The sequence below is a fragment of the Macrobrachium rosenbergii genome, chromosome 2 (genome assembly GCF_040412425.1).
Source record: "Macrobrachium rosenbergii isolate ZJJX-2024 chromosome 2, ASM4041242v1, whole genome shotgun sequence".
In the NCBI taxonomy this organism is placed as follows: Eukaryota; Metazoa; Arthropoda; class Malacostraca; order Decapoda; family Palaemonidae; genus Macrobrachium; species Macrobrachium rosenbergii.
In genome coordinates this window covers 43,611,013-43,628,167 of record NC_089742.1, presented here as the reverse complement: position 1 = coordinate 43,628,167, position 17,155 = coordinate 43,611,013, and the positions used below count along the sequence as shown (strand labels likewise).

Genomic DNA, 17,155 nt, shown 5'->3' with positions numbered 1-17,155 from the left:
CTGCAGCTTTGACAATGTCAACATCTGCATCTCTCCATGTGCATGGATAACTTCACATCCCCTGTCTTTTCAGTTTGTCGCAGATCAGGTTGATCATCTGTTGTTTATTGCAACCATTGACAAAAAGTCCTCCATTCTCCTGAAAAACAGTGTTGGAGTCAAACGCGCACCACTTGGTGATTTACGTTGTCGCCTCTGGTGTTCATTGTCCTTGATACTGGGCTCACCACTGTATCCATCAAAACTACGGCAGCCATTCCATACCTGGAAAAGAGTGAAATTGACATATTCTTCAGCAATTTTGCCGTAGCTGATCCCACTTTTCCATGATAAGCGATGCAGGAGAGATCCTCCATCAAGAACAAAATGTTCAGATTCAGGCATCGATTCTGTAATCACAGCATTACTCAGAGGGATTGACTCATTAAAATCACGTAGAGCCTCCCGGCCAACTGAGGCCTGTCTGCTTTCTGAAAAACGTGTTTGGCTTCAAAGAGTGGGAGGATATGGACTGAGTTCATAGTCCATAATATCCTGTAATGTTAAATCCCCAGCTTGTGACACAACAGAAATCTTTGAAATAGGAGTTCAGGATTGATCACTTGATCTGGCATTAACTCACTGACGAAGAGCAGCCAGAGTTTTGACTTTTATCCTTTCGTTTTTAAAGGAATAGGTAAATATTGGCTGGCTGATCATTTTCTAGTACCATCCTTTGCCACAGCTTCATGTTCATGCACATTAACATCTTCATTGCCACTACAGTCAAGGCCATTTCTTAATTCAGAATCTTTTTGGAGAATGGGTTGCAGTCAAGAAGTTTCTGCAGGAGTTTCACTGTCTTTGATCTCTTTGTATCCCCTTGGTGTTATTTGATTCTTATGTTGCTCACTGGAAGTAAATGATAGTTCTGTGAACTCTTGCATCGCAAGATTGTATGCCGAAGAGACGGACGATGACAGTGTCCAAATGGTCCTGACATCCTCTGTCATTCCACTTCCTCTGGTCAGGCCACCACTACTTTTAAGGGAACGCATTAGTGTTTGCTCAATTGTTAGGTCTGATCCAAGCCCAGCCCAGAACTGATCCGTGGGTACAGGGAACAGGGACAGGAATAAGACATGGGCAAACTATATGTCTAAGTGAATCTGAGTTAAGATAAAATGAATACTTAAAAAAAACAGGCATGTTTTGTGCAAGTCAAGGAATGAAAACTAAGTCCGAGGTTTCATTTCGAATACAGCGCCATCTTGGAATAGGCTCAATTTTGCCCGCTTTCAAGCCCTCCAATTTTGGTAAACTTTTGATGTATAGTTGTAGAGACACAGAGGAACAAAACAAATGAAAAAGGCATTGTTTTGCCAGTTTGGACTAGATTTGAGGACAAATACTTCCCTATGAAACTGACAAAATTCCATTTTGGGGTAGGGTACCCTAATGCACCCCCACGGCATGACCACACCCAAATAAAACCAATTCCAATTGAAAGAACAAACTCAAAAACATAGGAAAACATTCTTACTTTATTTGTTTTGGGTGAAAAATGACCGAGTTATCGACAAGGAAACATATTCAATGAATTTTCAAATTTTGGCGCCCATCTTTGAACTGACCCAATTTTACCCACTTTCCGGTAGTCCAATCTTGGTAGACTTTTAGTATGTTAATCTACAGATATCAGGAAACCAAAAACAAGCAAAAAACAATTTCTAGCAATTTGTTGGGGGTTGACCCCCTTTTTTTCATATTTTGACCCGCCTAGACATCTTTGTGCTTTGTATAAGGTGACAAACAGGAACGTCTTTATCAGCCCCAAGACAGTTTTAAATGCCGAGTCTGATTTGAACGCCGCAATGAATATATCATTTCCGTTACATTTTGGTACACCGCTGGTTTTTTTTAATTAATGAAGTAACGCTGAGTTTGGTCAGCACTAAGATAGGTAGTCACCAATGAATGCCAGGCAGCAACACGTTTGCTACACCTCTGGTCTATCGATCAATTAAGCTACGGAACATTGTTTTAGGTCGATGTCTGGATGGATAAACACCTGTAAAAGCTAGACCTAGTCGTCATATTGGTTCCCGTGACTATCATTTGGCAGCAACAGACCAGAAGAGCACTGAAGAGAAATTTTGTCGTTTTTAATGCCCAGGCCCAGGTCCGAAGGAAACACACTGAAAAGGCCAAGATACCCTTAAGGGGTTTGTAAATTTAGCCTGAAAACTGGACATCCCCGTTTCGATTTGTCCTGAGTTGGATACATACTCGGGAATATCCTGGTTCTCAGTGCATCAAGTTACAGTGCTTTCTATGTTTGACAGTAAAGTATCCTTATTAACTTTGCACTATCATTACCACTGAACCTCAAAAGCTTTTCAATTAGAATAAGTTCCAAAAAAATCTGCTTGTGATACATGAGTTAAATTTTAAACGTAAATGACAGTCTCCAATATCCTACAGACAGGCTCAGTGAAATGTTAACTGTGTATTAATTTACATACCAACAATTTCTCAACACACTTTTTTAGCTATTATTCTTTTATTGAATCAATTTTTTATCAACTTTTCCAATGTTCCTTGTGTTTATAAACTCTGTCTTGAGAGCTGATACTCTCGAGTTGGTCACAAGCCCGGATAAATGAGGATGGTTGAATGACAGTATGACTTATGCCAGTGGGTACTTTATAATACAAACGACTGTTACCGAAACTTACAACGGAGTTTATAGAGGTCTGCTGCATGAGTGAGCGAGAAAGTTGATCATTACTTGAAATGAAAATAATCCACTAATCTATGATTCGTGACCTGAAACGCGTTAATAGCCACAGCTCTAAATTGCAAATGATTACTGTTCAATATGATAACTGCAGTTGAAAATATACGGTTTTCACATTTTATATGATGCATTAGAAAATGTTTATATATAAATAAGTATATATGTATATATATATATATGTGTATATATATATATATATATATATATATATATATATATATATATATATATATATATATATTTAAAGTTTTCAAGTCAGGCTACGTAGAAATGTTTGCGTTTAAGAAATCTTTCTATTTCTCTGTCGAATAAAGCTATTTGTATTTTAAAAAATCTCTCTATTTCTCTGTCGAATAAAACTATTTGTATTTAAAAATTCTTGCTCTCTTTTTCTCTCAAGTCAACTTTTAGATTTCAGAAATACATTGCACCCTTTCTCCAGTGTACCAAGAAAATGAATTGTACGACTTAACTCGCAATGTATATTGATGAGCCGTTGTTTATTTAACCGTGAAAAAGGAAGTTAGAAACAATAACAATCGAGGTATAATTCTGTTGCATAATTAGTGAAACTCTTCTCTTTTTTTGTTATAAAGATGAGTCGTAAAAAATTGATTTCTGATGTAAGAAAAAGATTTCTGATCCAAAGTAAAGAAAACGGAGATGTTTTAGGAACGGTCTTCATCGTCCTTGCCGATGAACTTCTTGTCTTGTTCGATAGTTCAAAACAGCAGTTAGTCCAAACGGTTTTGAATCTGCAGTGCGTTAGGTCGTTTGGAAACGCGCGGCTTTGTCTTGGTGTTGTTCTCGTTTCATGGGGCTGATTTTTTCGACTTGGGTAAGATTTGCCGAAGATTTTTGTGTTGATTTTTGGATTTTAAAGACAGTTGGATTAATCGTTACGATCTCGCTTTATCTTAATTTTATCTCTTTTTCTTTTCAGAAGCGGTGTGGGGAGGCAGCCACCTCTTCAAGACTGAAATGGAATTGGGTATTGTATGCCTATGCGAATGGTAGGTGAATTTTGATTTAATTATCTTCTCAAACATGACTTTGCAAGCTTATCCTCCCCCATCAGGGGCGGAGCCCCTGGTGTGGGGAGGATGGCTCTTCTGACATACGGTACATTGTATCGTATGTCAGAAGGGGGCTTGCATTTTTTTTTTTTTACTTTATAAGAGAAAATGTACAATATTTTACGTTTTTAACATTAAAGCAGAATTTAATCAAAGTTGGCTTAACTTTACCAAAATCCTTGATAAAAATCAAAACAAAACAAGTCTCAGTATTTTCTTTTAGAAATAATTTATGGATTTAAAAAAAATTTAAAATTTGTCTTGGCGTTTGGAATTTAATTTAATGTTCCTTTAAGCAGTAAATGTCTAGTTCCATGATGTTAAACCTTCGTTTTAAAAGTATAAATTACAGGTTTTACTCATTGCTGAATACTTTTGAGCTTCAGATTTATGCTAGTAAGTTGGTATGTTAGCAAAACCAATTGTAGGATCGAAATCTTGTATGAAACCCAGTTTTAATTCCTATTTGATTTGCAGGTCCAGTGGCTATTAACCTGAAAAATTGAGTGGACTTTGGAACGAAGTTAGTACGGCTGTGGCCAAACTTGACCGGTGACCGGATGATGTATTGAATGTTTGTCTATGGACAAAAACCATTTAAGTGTTAGTGTACTATATTCTTGAATTATATAATTTTAATTTTTCTAATATTTTAAGACCCAAAATTTTCAATTTCTTTGAGGCTGTATTTAAAGTTAGGTACAAGGGTAACAGAAACTGATCGAAACTCGATACTCCCTCTCGGATTATGCTTACTTGAAAGTTATGCAGTAATTAGATAACCTGTCAACTAGTGAAAATGGGTGTCTATGTTCAAATTATGAAATGTAACTTAGTAGTTACATCGATCTTGGATATAAAAATCTTGAAGGTAAAGTTATCTTGAAGCAAATCATTGGTCCGGTGTATTTAAATTTTTTGTCCGGTAAAAAATCTATCGTTGGTTCTTGCTTAAGCTCGCAAAGGATTAAATCATTTGTACCAGTTAATTAAGAGTTACTCCATCCGACGTAGTTGTTTTTTGGTCACGTGGTTGTGGCATTTGTTTCCATTCCATGCAGTAAGCACTGTTAAACTTGCATACATTAATTACCAGTTTGTTAATGATGTTGAACTTGGCTTGGATCTGTGAAGTAGATCTATTCATGAATAAATTTTTTAGTTACAATGTTGGTCCATGTTTTTTTTTAAGTAATGTTTGAGACTGTAGTCGAATGGTATAAGGAGAAAATGCTTTTTAAGACTAGTTGAAATTCAACCATTCTTGTTTCTCTAGACGTCTGGTTGAATGAACATTGTACGCTAGAGCAAACAAGGTATGAACGTTGTATTAGGTAAGTCTTTCCTACTTTGATAAAAATTTAATCGGCAAATGATTTGACTATCTATTATATACAGTTTTTAAAATTTTAAAAACTACGTATTGATATTTTCATGGGTGACAAAGGCTATTCGTATTGATATTTTCATGGGTGACAAAGGCTATTAAGTAAAGTGCAAAATGTCAGAAACTTACTAATTGCTCGTGCAAGGAAGGCTAGGGCAGAAACAAAGGCACTCGAAATGTAATGGAACAACAAACTGTGGCCAAGACATTGCCTGCTGTAATTTATAGAACGGGTTGTCAATGGCTGGTTTTATTTAAGAGTGCGGCAGGTGGGAAAACCTCTGGTAGGGACAAAGTACCGAACAATCTCCACTTCAATGGAGAGTACCTTATAAGGGGTATGTTTCTGCACAGGGATGCACTTGTCGGTTGTCAGTTCAGCACTAGCCTTTAAAACTGACTAATTTATAGATCCACAGGTTGTCAAGCTTCCTGGTTTTCATATTAACGTTAGTGCGGCATTTTAAAATCTTGAGAAAGTGAAAACCTGGTGGCAGGCCGGACAACTGAGTAGCTAACAATGTGTTCTTAACCCCTCAATTTACTACTTTGGATCAGCTACATTATCATCGTTTTATTTTATCCTATCAATGTGGATGATGCATTTTCAAGGTTTGAATCAGTTCAGCACTAAAGTAAAGTTCTTTTGCCAAATTGCTACTGAGAACCATTTTATGGCATTAAGAAAAGTGATGGAAATGACTATAAAATTATAATGGTTCTGTACTTACGTCATATGATAACGTTGAAAAAGACATATGATTAGGAATCTTGATTTGGGAAGTGCGTTCAGTGCACCTCAAACAGTGGACTGTAGGCATTACGTAGTTCTTTGCCTCGTCCCTTCGGAGCAATTCCTTTCATTCCTTTTACTGTACCTCCGTTCATATTCTCTCTTCCATCTTACTTTCCAAACTCTCCCAACAATTGATTCAAAGTGCAACTGAATTCAAACCTTTTTACTGTCAATTTGCGTTTCAACTGAATAACCTCATAGATCCCTGCGCTTGCCTTTTGCCTAAATTCTATATTCTGTTCTGTTCTATTAAGGAAGGTGGGTAATATACTAGTAGTGTTTATGAAACAGTTTTATGTGGCATACATAGTCCATTAGGAAGTCCAATGTGGAGTATGAGCATTTATGGTGTATAAGGTATTTTTGTTTTAGAATACTTGAAAATTTTGATAATAATAGAAAATAGATATTTTTAGGGAGACGTGGGTCTCAGGAAAGGCCGTTAGAAATTATAAATGCCTGTAACATAAATGTTATATCGATGGAGTAAGAGATTGACATTAGCTCCAAGAGCAAATCCATAGGGTGAGAAAAAGGACTGAATGGTTGATGAAGTGACAGATTTTCACTTATAAGAAAGTGAGTGAATACTGGTCATATTTTAGTCATGAAAGTTCGAAAGATACAGCAGCGAATGTTTAACATGAATGGTAGAATGGAAGTGATTGTTTCGTATAGGTGATTACAGTACACCGTAGAGGTGTAACATCGTCATTACTTTTAAGGTTCTTTGCAGCGTCCCATCGGCCCCTAATTTCAACCTCTTTCGTTCTTTTTACTGTACCTCTGTTCATATTCTCTTTGTTCCATCTTGTTTTCCACCTTGTAACAGCTGCGAGGTTTTCCTCCTGGCGCACCTTCAAAACTTTTTTTACTCTGTTTCCCTTTCAGTGCTGAATGATTTCTTAGATCCAAGCAGTTGGCCTTTGGCCTAAACTATCTTTTTTTCATTCCATCCGCATAGGTAATTCAGAATAAATTTAACAGATATTAGTTCCTGTAGGGGGTTAGTGCCGGCCAGTTTGTCAGTGTGACGTCGACGGAGAAACTCAAAGTCGAAGTTTGCCACACTCACGTCAGACAAAAAGCTCGATCATTAATGGACGCAGCATTAGGTTGTTTGCATCTTTTGCCTTCCTGCGCCCATAGCTGCAACCCCCTTTTATTCCTTTTACTGTGCCTCCGTTCACGTTCTCTTCCGTCTTACTTTTCTCAACCCTCTCCTAACAATCGTTGTTACACCTTTAAAATCCTTATGCTCACAATTTCCCTTTCAGCGCAGAATGACCTCATCATAGGTCCCAGCGCTTGTCCTTTGGCCTAAATTGTCTTCTTTTCATTCCACCCGCATAGGCAATTTAAAATGAATTGAACAGATACTAGTAGGACAGATATTTTGTAAATCAGAAAAGTGGACCTATTCTGGATAACTGGTGAGATTTGTGAAAGAACCTTCAGGGAAGAGTATCCACGGAAGGAAAAGTTGAAATATATATGACAATTATTGAACCAACTCTCCTTAATGAAAGTGAACAGTGGATGATGAATGCAAGTAAATGGTGGAAGCTGTATAGATATTCTTTATTCTGATGCATAGATATAACGAAGTGTGCCAGTTAGTATAGGTGAAAAGCTAGATCAGAGATTTTGACATGGTTTGGTTACATGGATAGAATGGAGGAGGACATACTGGTGGGAAAAATCTTTCAGCCATTCTTTAACATGTGGTTATTGTTAGCCTTGTTACACATGGCAAATCATTCGACAGCCGAATGACTTAAAATAAGGATTATTGTTTTGTCAGTTACCCTTCAAAAACATATTGTTCATCAGAGAAATTGGGACTTCAAAAGCGCAATAAACGTAGACTTCAGTGTTTTCTGCTATGGCAACTTCAGTGGTCATAACAATTTAGTATAATTTTATGCTATTATGAATATGTTATATATGAGTTTTAAATGAAATTATAAACAGGTGATCATGACAAACACTTCAGATATGCTCCTTAGTAGTGTTGAAATTTAAGGAAATAATAATGATTAATCTGATTTTTTTTTGTGCTTCTAATTTTCAAGAGTGAAGAAAATATAGTCTAAATATGTTTATACTGCTTCTTGTGTAGCCTACATTATAATGTAGTTTTCCGTGGCCCCTCTAATGAGAACTAGTATAGAATATGGAGAAGCAGGACGGTTATGAGGTGTAGTAGAATGTCCTTGAGCTGCTCATGGGAGGGAAGCCTTGTGAGACACTGTTTTTTTTTTTTTATTTGAAATGCGGAAGATGAAAGGGAGTGTCCTGGGGGGGTGGGGTACACTTTTGTCTGGACCGAGTGGTAATCCTCTTCTTGCCCACATTGCGCGTAGAATAACAATTATTTTACTTTGCAGTGGCTGGGATAAATGGTTTCGACTCTGGTTATCTTATGTTTTCCGTGATAGAAACGTAAAGGTGTTGTTAGCGTAGCCTAACAGTATTTTAGATTCTTTCAAAGTTCCGAGGAACTGCTGGATAACAGTGAAGGGAAATCTGTTAATTTTTAAATGTACATGAGTAATATTCATGTTTATTGTGAGAATCCGTGAGAGACTTTAATATTACATAATGTTTTGGTAAGGATGTGGTCAGATTTTTTTTTTTTCTCATGAGTTTTCTGTTATGTTAAAATATATAAATTTCAGTTTTGCACAATGTACGAACAATTGTGAAGTGTCAAGTGAGTTGAAGAATTAATAACTAATGCAAATATTAATGTCTAACTAAGGCAATAATCAATGTCTGCTTACCTATTCCAAATAGTAAATTATGACAAGGAATAGAAAATATAATTTTTTCTTGAAGCAGAAAAATGTCTCGGGCATTCCCACTTTCTATCACTCAATAAAAAACTGACGTTTTCTGTGTGATTCTAATGAGCCATGCTCCTCTATCAAAAACACTGACACAGTCTACGTTCATCCCCGTCAATATTGCTGAATAATTCAGTGGGGCAGGGGCTATGTCGACGAAGTACCATTTTCACGGACTTCCCGCTATGTCGGCTCCACCCAAAAATACTAGGTTGTTAACCCCATTATCCCTCCCATTTCTTAATATATTTTTCTATTATTCTAGGTCATTCACATCAAATACAGAAAATGAAACCGGCACTTATTGTTTCGATGCATGGAGGTTGCTTATCGTTGACCTATCGTTGGTAGAACAAAGTATAGAACCGGACCCGATTTAGACTTTGCATTACTCATGTAACAATCGTTAAGCCTGGAAGTTTAATGATTCAGTGGCACGAGAAAATTGCCATTAACCTCCAGATGAAAGCAAAGGGTAAAGTAAGCGGAACAATAAAAAAAAAAAAAAATCATTATACTATGAAATGTCTTTAGATGATCAAAATGATCTTGAAACCGATAAACATCTTAGATCGATATCAACATCTATTTAACCAAAGTCAGCGTATCTAGGTGTTCATAATTTTATGAAAGTTATTTCATATACGTTACACTTTTCAAGGGCATTATTTTTCTAGTTTTGTGGTATTCGTGTAGTGGCAAGGGCCATAAAATAATTACAGTCAGTCAGGCATGGTTTTATTTGAAAATTTATAAGCATAATTTTACTCCTCCACAACAGTTGTGTATTTTTGTGTGAGTTTGCTGTGCTTTTTTTTTTTTTAACCTGTATTGTGTCCATAAGCTTAAAAAGTTATCAATGGAATTTGACTTCATTTTCTAGATTAGTTGCAAAGAAATAGTTAATTTTATTTATTTATCATTCATTTAGTTTTGTGATTGCATTATGTATAAATTTTTAAATATATTGGTTACTCACTGAAGACATCGATTTTCATCGGAGTTTTTGTAAAATATTTCTTGAGTAAAAATCATGATTTTTGTTTATGTTGGATGTTTTGCTTCCAAGTCTCATCATTTATGTGGTTGACTTATGAGCGGGCCTTAACAATAAAATATCATTTATTTAGCCACAATTTATGACTTGGAGAAGCTTTTATTCAGATGTCTTACATTTTTTTAATAATGAGAAAACATGATCTAAATAATATAATGTGTGTGTGTGTGTGTGTGTGTGTGTGTATGTATGATAGAGAGAGAAAGAAAGTTTCTCTGGGGTTAAGGGATTTGACAGCAATCCTATGCTCCAAATTCACTTAATTCATTTTGCTGACAAAATATTCTCTCTTTTGCAGGACACTGCCTGGAGGGTGTCTGGCAAGAACGGTAATGGGTCATATTGAGTGAGTAAATTTTCTCCTTTTTATTTTAGCAGATTCACTGCCGACTTTAACTTAAAAGAATTTTCTTCTAATATGATTGCGTCCTCTTTCAATGGTAGTTTATGTGTTGTGGAAGTAGGATTTTGAGATTACTTTATGTTCTGTATGTTATGGAAGCAGGCCTTGATGATTTACCTATTATCAATGATTTTGTGTTTAATTTGAACGCAGGTGTGGGAGATTCCCTTATTTATAATGGTTATTCCCATATTTACAATGGGTGTCCGTGTGTTATGAAGGCAATTTTTGGAGATTCCCTTATACTATATAACTGTTTTCTGTATGCTGTGAAGGCAGGCGTTGTAGATTCCCTTGTATTAATGTCTTTTTATCACGCTTTGAAGACAGGCACTGGAAATTTCTTTGCTATTGATAGTTTTTTGCGTGCCGTAAATAAGGCGTCAAAGGTTCCCTGCTTTAAAAGTATGTGCTGAAATTTCTCCAACTAAAAAAAGTTTTTTTTTTTTTTATGCTGTGGAAGCAACTGGTGAAAATGAAGGCTTTATTTTATGCTGTAGAAACAACCTGTGAGGCTTCCTTTACTGTTCATTGGGCCTTAAAACCGTCCTTTATTTAAATTTTTTTTTTTATCTTAATTATAGCAAGTACATTAACCTCATTTTGTACGAATTTCATCAAAAGCGCCCAAACGTTCAGTTGCACTCACAACCTCCCTAATGTTTACAAATCTTTTAATCCCAAGTTAATTCTGGGAGGAGGGCAATTAAACCGAGCACTGCAGAGTTTTGAACTGAGCTTACTGCACACTTTATAACTTATTCAGTGGGATGAATGCATAAAGTTGCTTGACGTTTGATTAAGCTGCCTTTATGCCTGCACTGACTCCTGACATACGCAGAGCCTGTGTAGTTCTGGTAATTCACAGTAGTTTTGTTGTGAAATACGTGAGCGGAAAGGTTAGATGTAAGCTGCATCTGTTAGACATTAAGCATAAGATTAACTTTTATGATGCTTTATCTGTTACACGTTGTTTCTCAAGTGATGCAATGATGGGAATAATAATAATAATAATAATACTTTTATAAGCATTTCTGCAAAGAAACCAGTTGTACCGATTGCAAAATCGAAATTGTTAAGCCAATTGTCTAGAAATGCACCATGCCACAACCAATCAAGGGCAATTTTCACGAAGTGGCTGTGCAAGTATTGGAAATTTCGATTAAGAGAAGTTAAACCAAAACTACCTCTCATAACGTCAAGGGGGTGATATAGGTCATGGTCATAACATCATCAGTAAACAATAAAACGAACCGTTATATGATGAAGAAAAAGGCCTTCGAGCAATTCAAGAGTATCGGGGTCTGTTAACCAATTTTTGAGTCTTGTTTCCGACACTATTATTATGCAGTATTTTGATGCCAATATTCGTAAATTTATGACTGCTTGCAGTATTGCTTGGAAGCCGTGAATTATTGCTTATGTTTTCCATTTTATTACTAGTTATTTATTAGCTCCAGCCTGGTATATTCTGTAGAGGCTTGCTTCCATAGTCTGTGATGTTTATTTTAATGTTTGCTCGTTTTGAATCCTAATATTAATAATAATCACCAAATACTTGTAAAAATCATCCAGGATGAAATAACACTTTGTCTCTCTCTCTCTCTCTCTCTCTCTCTCTCTCTCTCTCTCTCTCTCTCTCCATTTTTTTTCCATGTAGTGTACTGTAAAGCATTGTAAGGTTCTTTGCAGTGTGACTTCGGCACCTAGCTGCAACCCGTTTCGTTCCCCTTACTGTACCTCCTTTCCTATTTTCTTTCTTCCTTCCTACGTTCCACTTTCTCCTAACGATTGATTCATAGTGCAACTGCGAGGTGTTCCTCCTTTCAAACCTTTTACTGTCAATTTCCGTTTCAGCGCTGAATGACCTCATAGCTCCCAGTGCTTGGCCTTTGGCCTAAATTCCGCATTCAATTCAGAAAATAACCGAGAATGACAGTCGGGAACTGAAAGGTTGTTGTGCTGGCTCGGGGACTTTCTTTCCCCTGATTCCAAGATCTTAAAACTTTTCCCTCATGAGGGAGACCCTTCGATTCCATCTTTTCCTTTCCCTTTTCCTGTCTTGCTTATTTCGGGCCTGGGCTGCCTGAGGGTTTTGTGTTGGAGGCCTCTTGACCTTTCCTTAAGATAAACCATATCATGAAGTAAATAATGGCGTGAAGCACGTATAATAGTAACAGACGACTAAGTACACATCAGTGTTTGCAGATATCAAAGTTTGCAGACTTTCGTTCGAAATTTCATTTTTATAGCCAATAACTGACCCTACTGCAAATTCAGGATAAAGTAATTATGCTTAAGATATTAACTATCTGACATATTAGACACACCAGATCTTTCAAGCTGCTAAATTAATTTTCATGAAGTTGCTTCTCTTAAAAGGGATACATTTGTCCTGTAAATAACTAAGTATATGTCGCCTGAGACAAACGAACAAAAAAAAAAAAAAAGGGCTGACCAGTGAACAAAGAGAGAAGTATCAACAGGCTCACAGAGAGACACTGGGACCAATAGAAAAACTAACATCGAATGATGGAGAGAGAGAGAGAGAGAGAGAGAGAGAGAGAGAGAGAGAGAGAGAGAGAGAGCTTGGTTTATACTGAAATCATATAGAATTGTACGGCAGAAAAATACTGCCTTTTGAGAACGTAAGCAAGATTGTGAATCTAGATATCAACTACAATTTGACTTCGGTGACATGTGACAGTAAATTGCTCGAATTCAAAAGCAAAACTTAACGTGAAAAAAGCAGTCAAACACCTTTTCAACGCTTGAACGACAAGGACTTGTATCATTCGTCAAACACTGAATGGTAATGGATCAGTAAACTATGGCGTATTCCTGCAGTGTCCTCATTTATTTCCACCCATTATTTAGTCTGTTGGCATTCAGGTCTCATTATAACCCATTGCCGATTTTACCAGTTGGTGAAAGATTCTGTATTTTTTCTTAAACAGTCGGAACGTTAAACCTATGCCAAATATACCATTTTTATCCGGGCTAGGGACCTGTTTGAAGAGATAAATTCGATACATTGTGATCTATGACCTTGCCAAGAAGCAGAATTTCTCTGTTAGCCATTTCAAGTAATGGATTACCTCATGTGGCACGGTTATTTGCCAATCCGCTAAAGTTGGTTGCAAGTTTCAGTAACAACTTTTTTCAAGCTGAGGGGAGTTGCTCATATCATTAATCCTCTTCTTTTTAATCCGGACATGGGATCGAAGTGGCTAAATGACACATTATTAAATTTTTATATCACTGGTATAAACTGATCACACCTGCCAAAAATGATAACGCACTGAGCGTTACGGATTGCATAAGGCTATCAATTTTAGTTATTTTTCTGAAGATTCATTGATAGAGTATCGTAACGTTGATAAATAGAATTCACAATTTAATTTAAGATACTCTTTAAAGTAGGTCAGACGATAAGTCGTCCTTGCCTGTGGTAATAACCAAGCCTAAAATACTGAATTGCGTGATGCGCTTTCAAATCATGTGCGTTTATTGCATTACCCGTTCGAAAAACATTCTTGTATATATTCATACAAAGCGACTAAGTCTATCAGATGAGCTAATTAAAAAGATTAATTCAAAAATCGTTGCATACAGGAGTTTAACTCACAGTACCATAAATAAAAAAGTTGAATACACACTTCTCGGGAGAAAGATACTCTTATTACAAAAAGCTACTTCCTGTAAATTGTAATATTTTACAAAAAAGATATTTGAGTAATATCATACTATGTCGTAAGAGCCAAACCTCAGCTTATGTGATGGTTTTAATGATTGTTTTTAACTATCCAAGCCCTCAGTGTCACGGAGACTGTTTAGTATTGAAGGTATAGTTTAATCAATGTGTCGTTTTTACGAGGGTACTGCATGGAATACCTGAGAAGAGATCTATTCACAATAAGGGGATAAAAACTAAACGGTGGGTCAACGGACTGAGCTGTAATTCTTGGAAGTGAGTGGAGCATTTGATAACTGGTCAGTTGCGGTAAAATTAAACCAAATGCTTTACAGACGTATACGCACACACACATACATACACACATATATATATATATATATGTGTATGTATGTGTATGTTGTATATATATACGTACATGTGTGTGAGTATGTATATATATATATTATATATATTATATATATATATATATATATATATATATATATATATATATATATATATATATATATATATATATATATATATATATATATATATATATATATATATATATACACACACACATATATATAATGTGCGTGTGGGTTTCTTTGCGTGACTTCATGACTGACTAATAGAAAAATGACTCTTTTTACATAGCAGCATAACAGTGACGATAATGAGGTATGCATATTAAAAAGCCTTCTCTTAGAGGACAAACGCTAGGAGAGAGAGAGAGAGAGAGAGAGAGAGAGAGAGAGAGAGAGGATGACAAACGTGCAGCAGGGTCCTTTCATGAATAATCATTAAGATAAATAAAGGCTGATAGGCTTGTTAGTGAGTTGCGCTCTTAACCTTGACTTATATCACGAAAAGCAGATTTATTTACGCGAGAATTCCTCCCCTTTTGAGTAGACAAATAATAGGTGTCTCATTCTGCCGTTGTAAGTAATTAGCTTCATAAACATGTAAAGAGAGAGAAAAACTTATGCGTTTTTACAGTGTAGAGAAGAGAGGAGGCTGATAATTCAGCATTCAGGAAATGAATGATATAGAAATAGATCAGACTATAAGACTAGGAAGCCTTGATGCGAATAGTGCTTATGTCATACGGTTATTAGTTCTGTATAACTGTATATCCTAAAGTTCAGGGACCAGAATTTCTAGTTAACTAACCTTAGCCTGCTGTCCACCTGTACACAAAATTTAATTGAAATTCATCTAAATTTTCTTAATTAATGATAAAAACAAATACATCGCCTGTACACAAAATTTCGTTGAAATGTGTCTATATCTTCTTAATAATAATAATAATGATGACAACATTCACGCCTATACGGTTGAGTACATAGGCTCGGTCCAATTTCGTTCTGTGGATGATAAATATTGATAAAAATATTTTTAAAAAATTATGCGAAATGAGGACGCATTAATCAGTGCTGAAAAAAAAAAAAATTAGTGTGAAAAGGAAGAGAATTATTAAGCTATCACGCGCAAAACTACAACAATAAAATAAAATAAAAAGTCAGCGAGTAGAGCGGAAAAGCTTTTATCACTAATCATCCTTGTAGCAGAGGAGACCCCGCCATGTAGGTCATGGGCTGATTAATAATGAACTGAAGCAACACAAACAGCGATGCAAATCACTGGCGTCAAATCACGCCATGTGTTTAAACAGGAGGAGGCCACGCTACAGAAGCAAGACAAAAAAGAAAAGGAAAATATGTCAAAACTTTATGATACTTCATGAACTAAACAATGACTGAGTGATTTACTGCTCCTTTTGAGCTTCTTTCTCACATTGTCTTTTATTTGACTAAAACGCTGCAGATTCACGCTAGTTTTATCAATGTGTAAAGTTATTTTATGTTTTACTTCTGGTTTAATTTCCTGGGCATGTACAGTATATAGAGGAAAAATAAAATGGAAAACTTTGTTGAAGTTAAAACAGAATTACCATTTGAATTTTATCATTTGTGAACACAGCATGTCGACTCCAATGACTTATTAACTGCGTGATAACCAATTTGATGTTCTTCATCGATTCATTATTTATACATGTATATGCATAATTTTCCATCAAAAGCACGGGCACAAGGAAACCAGTGTCTGAATGTAGCCCAGGGCCGTAGAAGGTAACGAAAACATTGGATAAAGAAAAAGCAAGAAGCAAAAAAAAAAAAAAACACATCTTCTAAAGTTGGACATTGAATAAAAGAGCATAATTAAATGTTCTGGAAGGCAAATGCGGGAGTGCATTTGACGACATTTTGCATTCTCATAGTGCTTACTAGTTCATCTGTGCATCTCTGTATTAATTCATACAAAAGGAAATGCATAATGAATATCAGTACTTGGCGACCCGTGTTCATTATTCTTTATGCATTCATATGATACATTACTGACTTCATCCCGATAATGAGCTGCTTAGTCGAATGGGTGTCATTTCGCGTTAGTGCCAATTATATTCATCGTTGCCCTGATAATTGCTTGCATTATGAGAAATGGACCGTGCGGAGATTAACGGCATCTGGCGTGATGCTTTTCTCTCTCTCGCTTATTTGTTGTCCTTTACAAATTCGTATTCAATCATCTGATTAACTTTTTTGTTTTTTGGCTAACGTTACAGCAACCATGAACCTTGGCCCAAAGGGTTTCCTTAAGTATGGCTTATCAGACAAACCGAGACGACACTCGAAAATGACAATTGATTGTTTTTTTGGATGGAAGTGAACCTCGGAAAAAGTAATCCGCTCAATCCTGCACACAATTTCTAGTGCATGATTTTTTTTCAACAGCTTAAGATATTTAGGTAACGCATCTTTTTATTCACTCACTTCCAATGTAAAGAATTTACTCATTGTAAATGTAAATTATTTGCTCACTTTAAATGTAGATAATTTACTCACTTTACATGAAAATGATTTGCTAACTTTAAATGTAAATGGTTCAATCACTCTAAATGAAAATTATTCACTCACTTTGCATGTAAATTATTTGCTCACTTGAAATGTAAATTATTCACTTTTCATGTAAATTATTTGCTCACTTTAAATGTAGATTATTCACTCACTTTTCATGTAAATTATTCACTCACTTTACATGTAAATTATTCACTCACTTTACATGTAA

The 17,155-nt window shown here is 35.8% G+C and overlaps 1 protein-coding gene across 1 annotated transcript in view; it reads left to right on the top strand.

Annotated features, from left to right (window-relative positions):
- The first annotated feature begins 3,523 nt into the window (after window positions 1-3,523).
- The window catches only part of LOC136842879 (uncharacterized), a 465,824-nt gene continuing 452,192 nt past the window's right edge, over window positions 3,524-17,155 (top strand). Inside the window, exons 1-4 of the mRNA XM_067110786.1 lie at window positions 3,524-3,617; window positions 3,723-3,792; window positions 4,333-4,458; window positions 10,243-10,290. The gene's annotated coding sequence lies outside the window, so the exon portion shown is untranslated. The remainder of the gene's footprint in view (window positions 3,618-3,722; window positions 3,793-4,332; window positions 4,459-10,242; window positions 10,291-17,155) is intronic.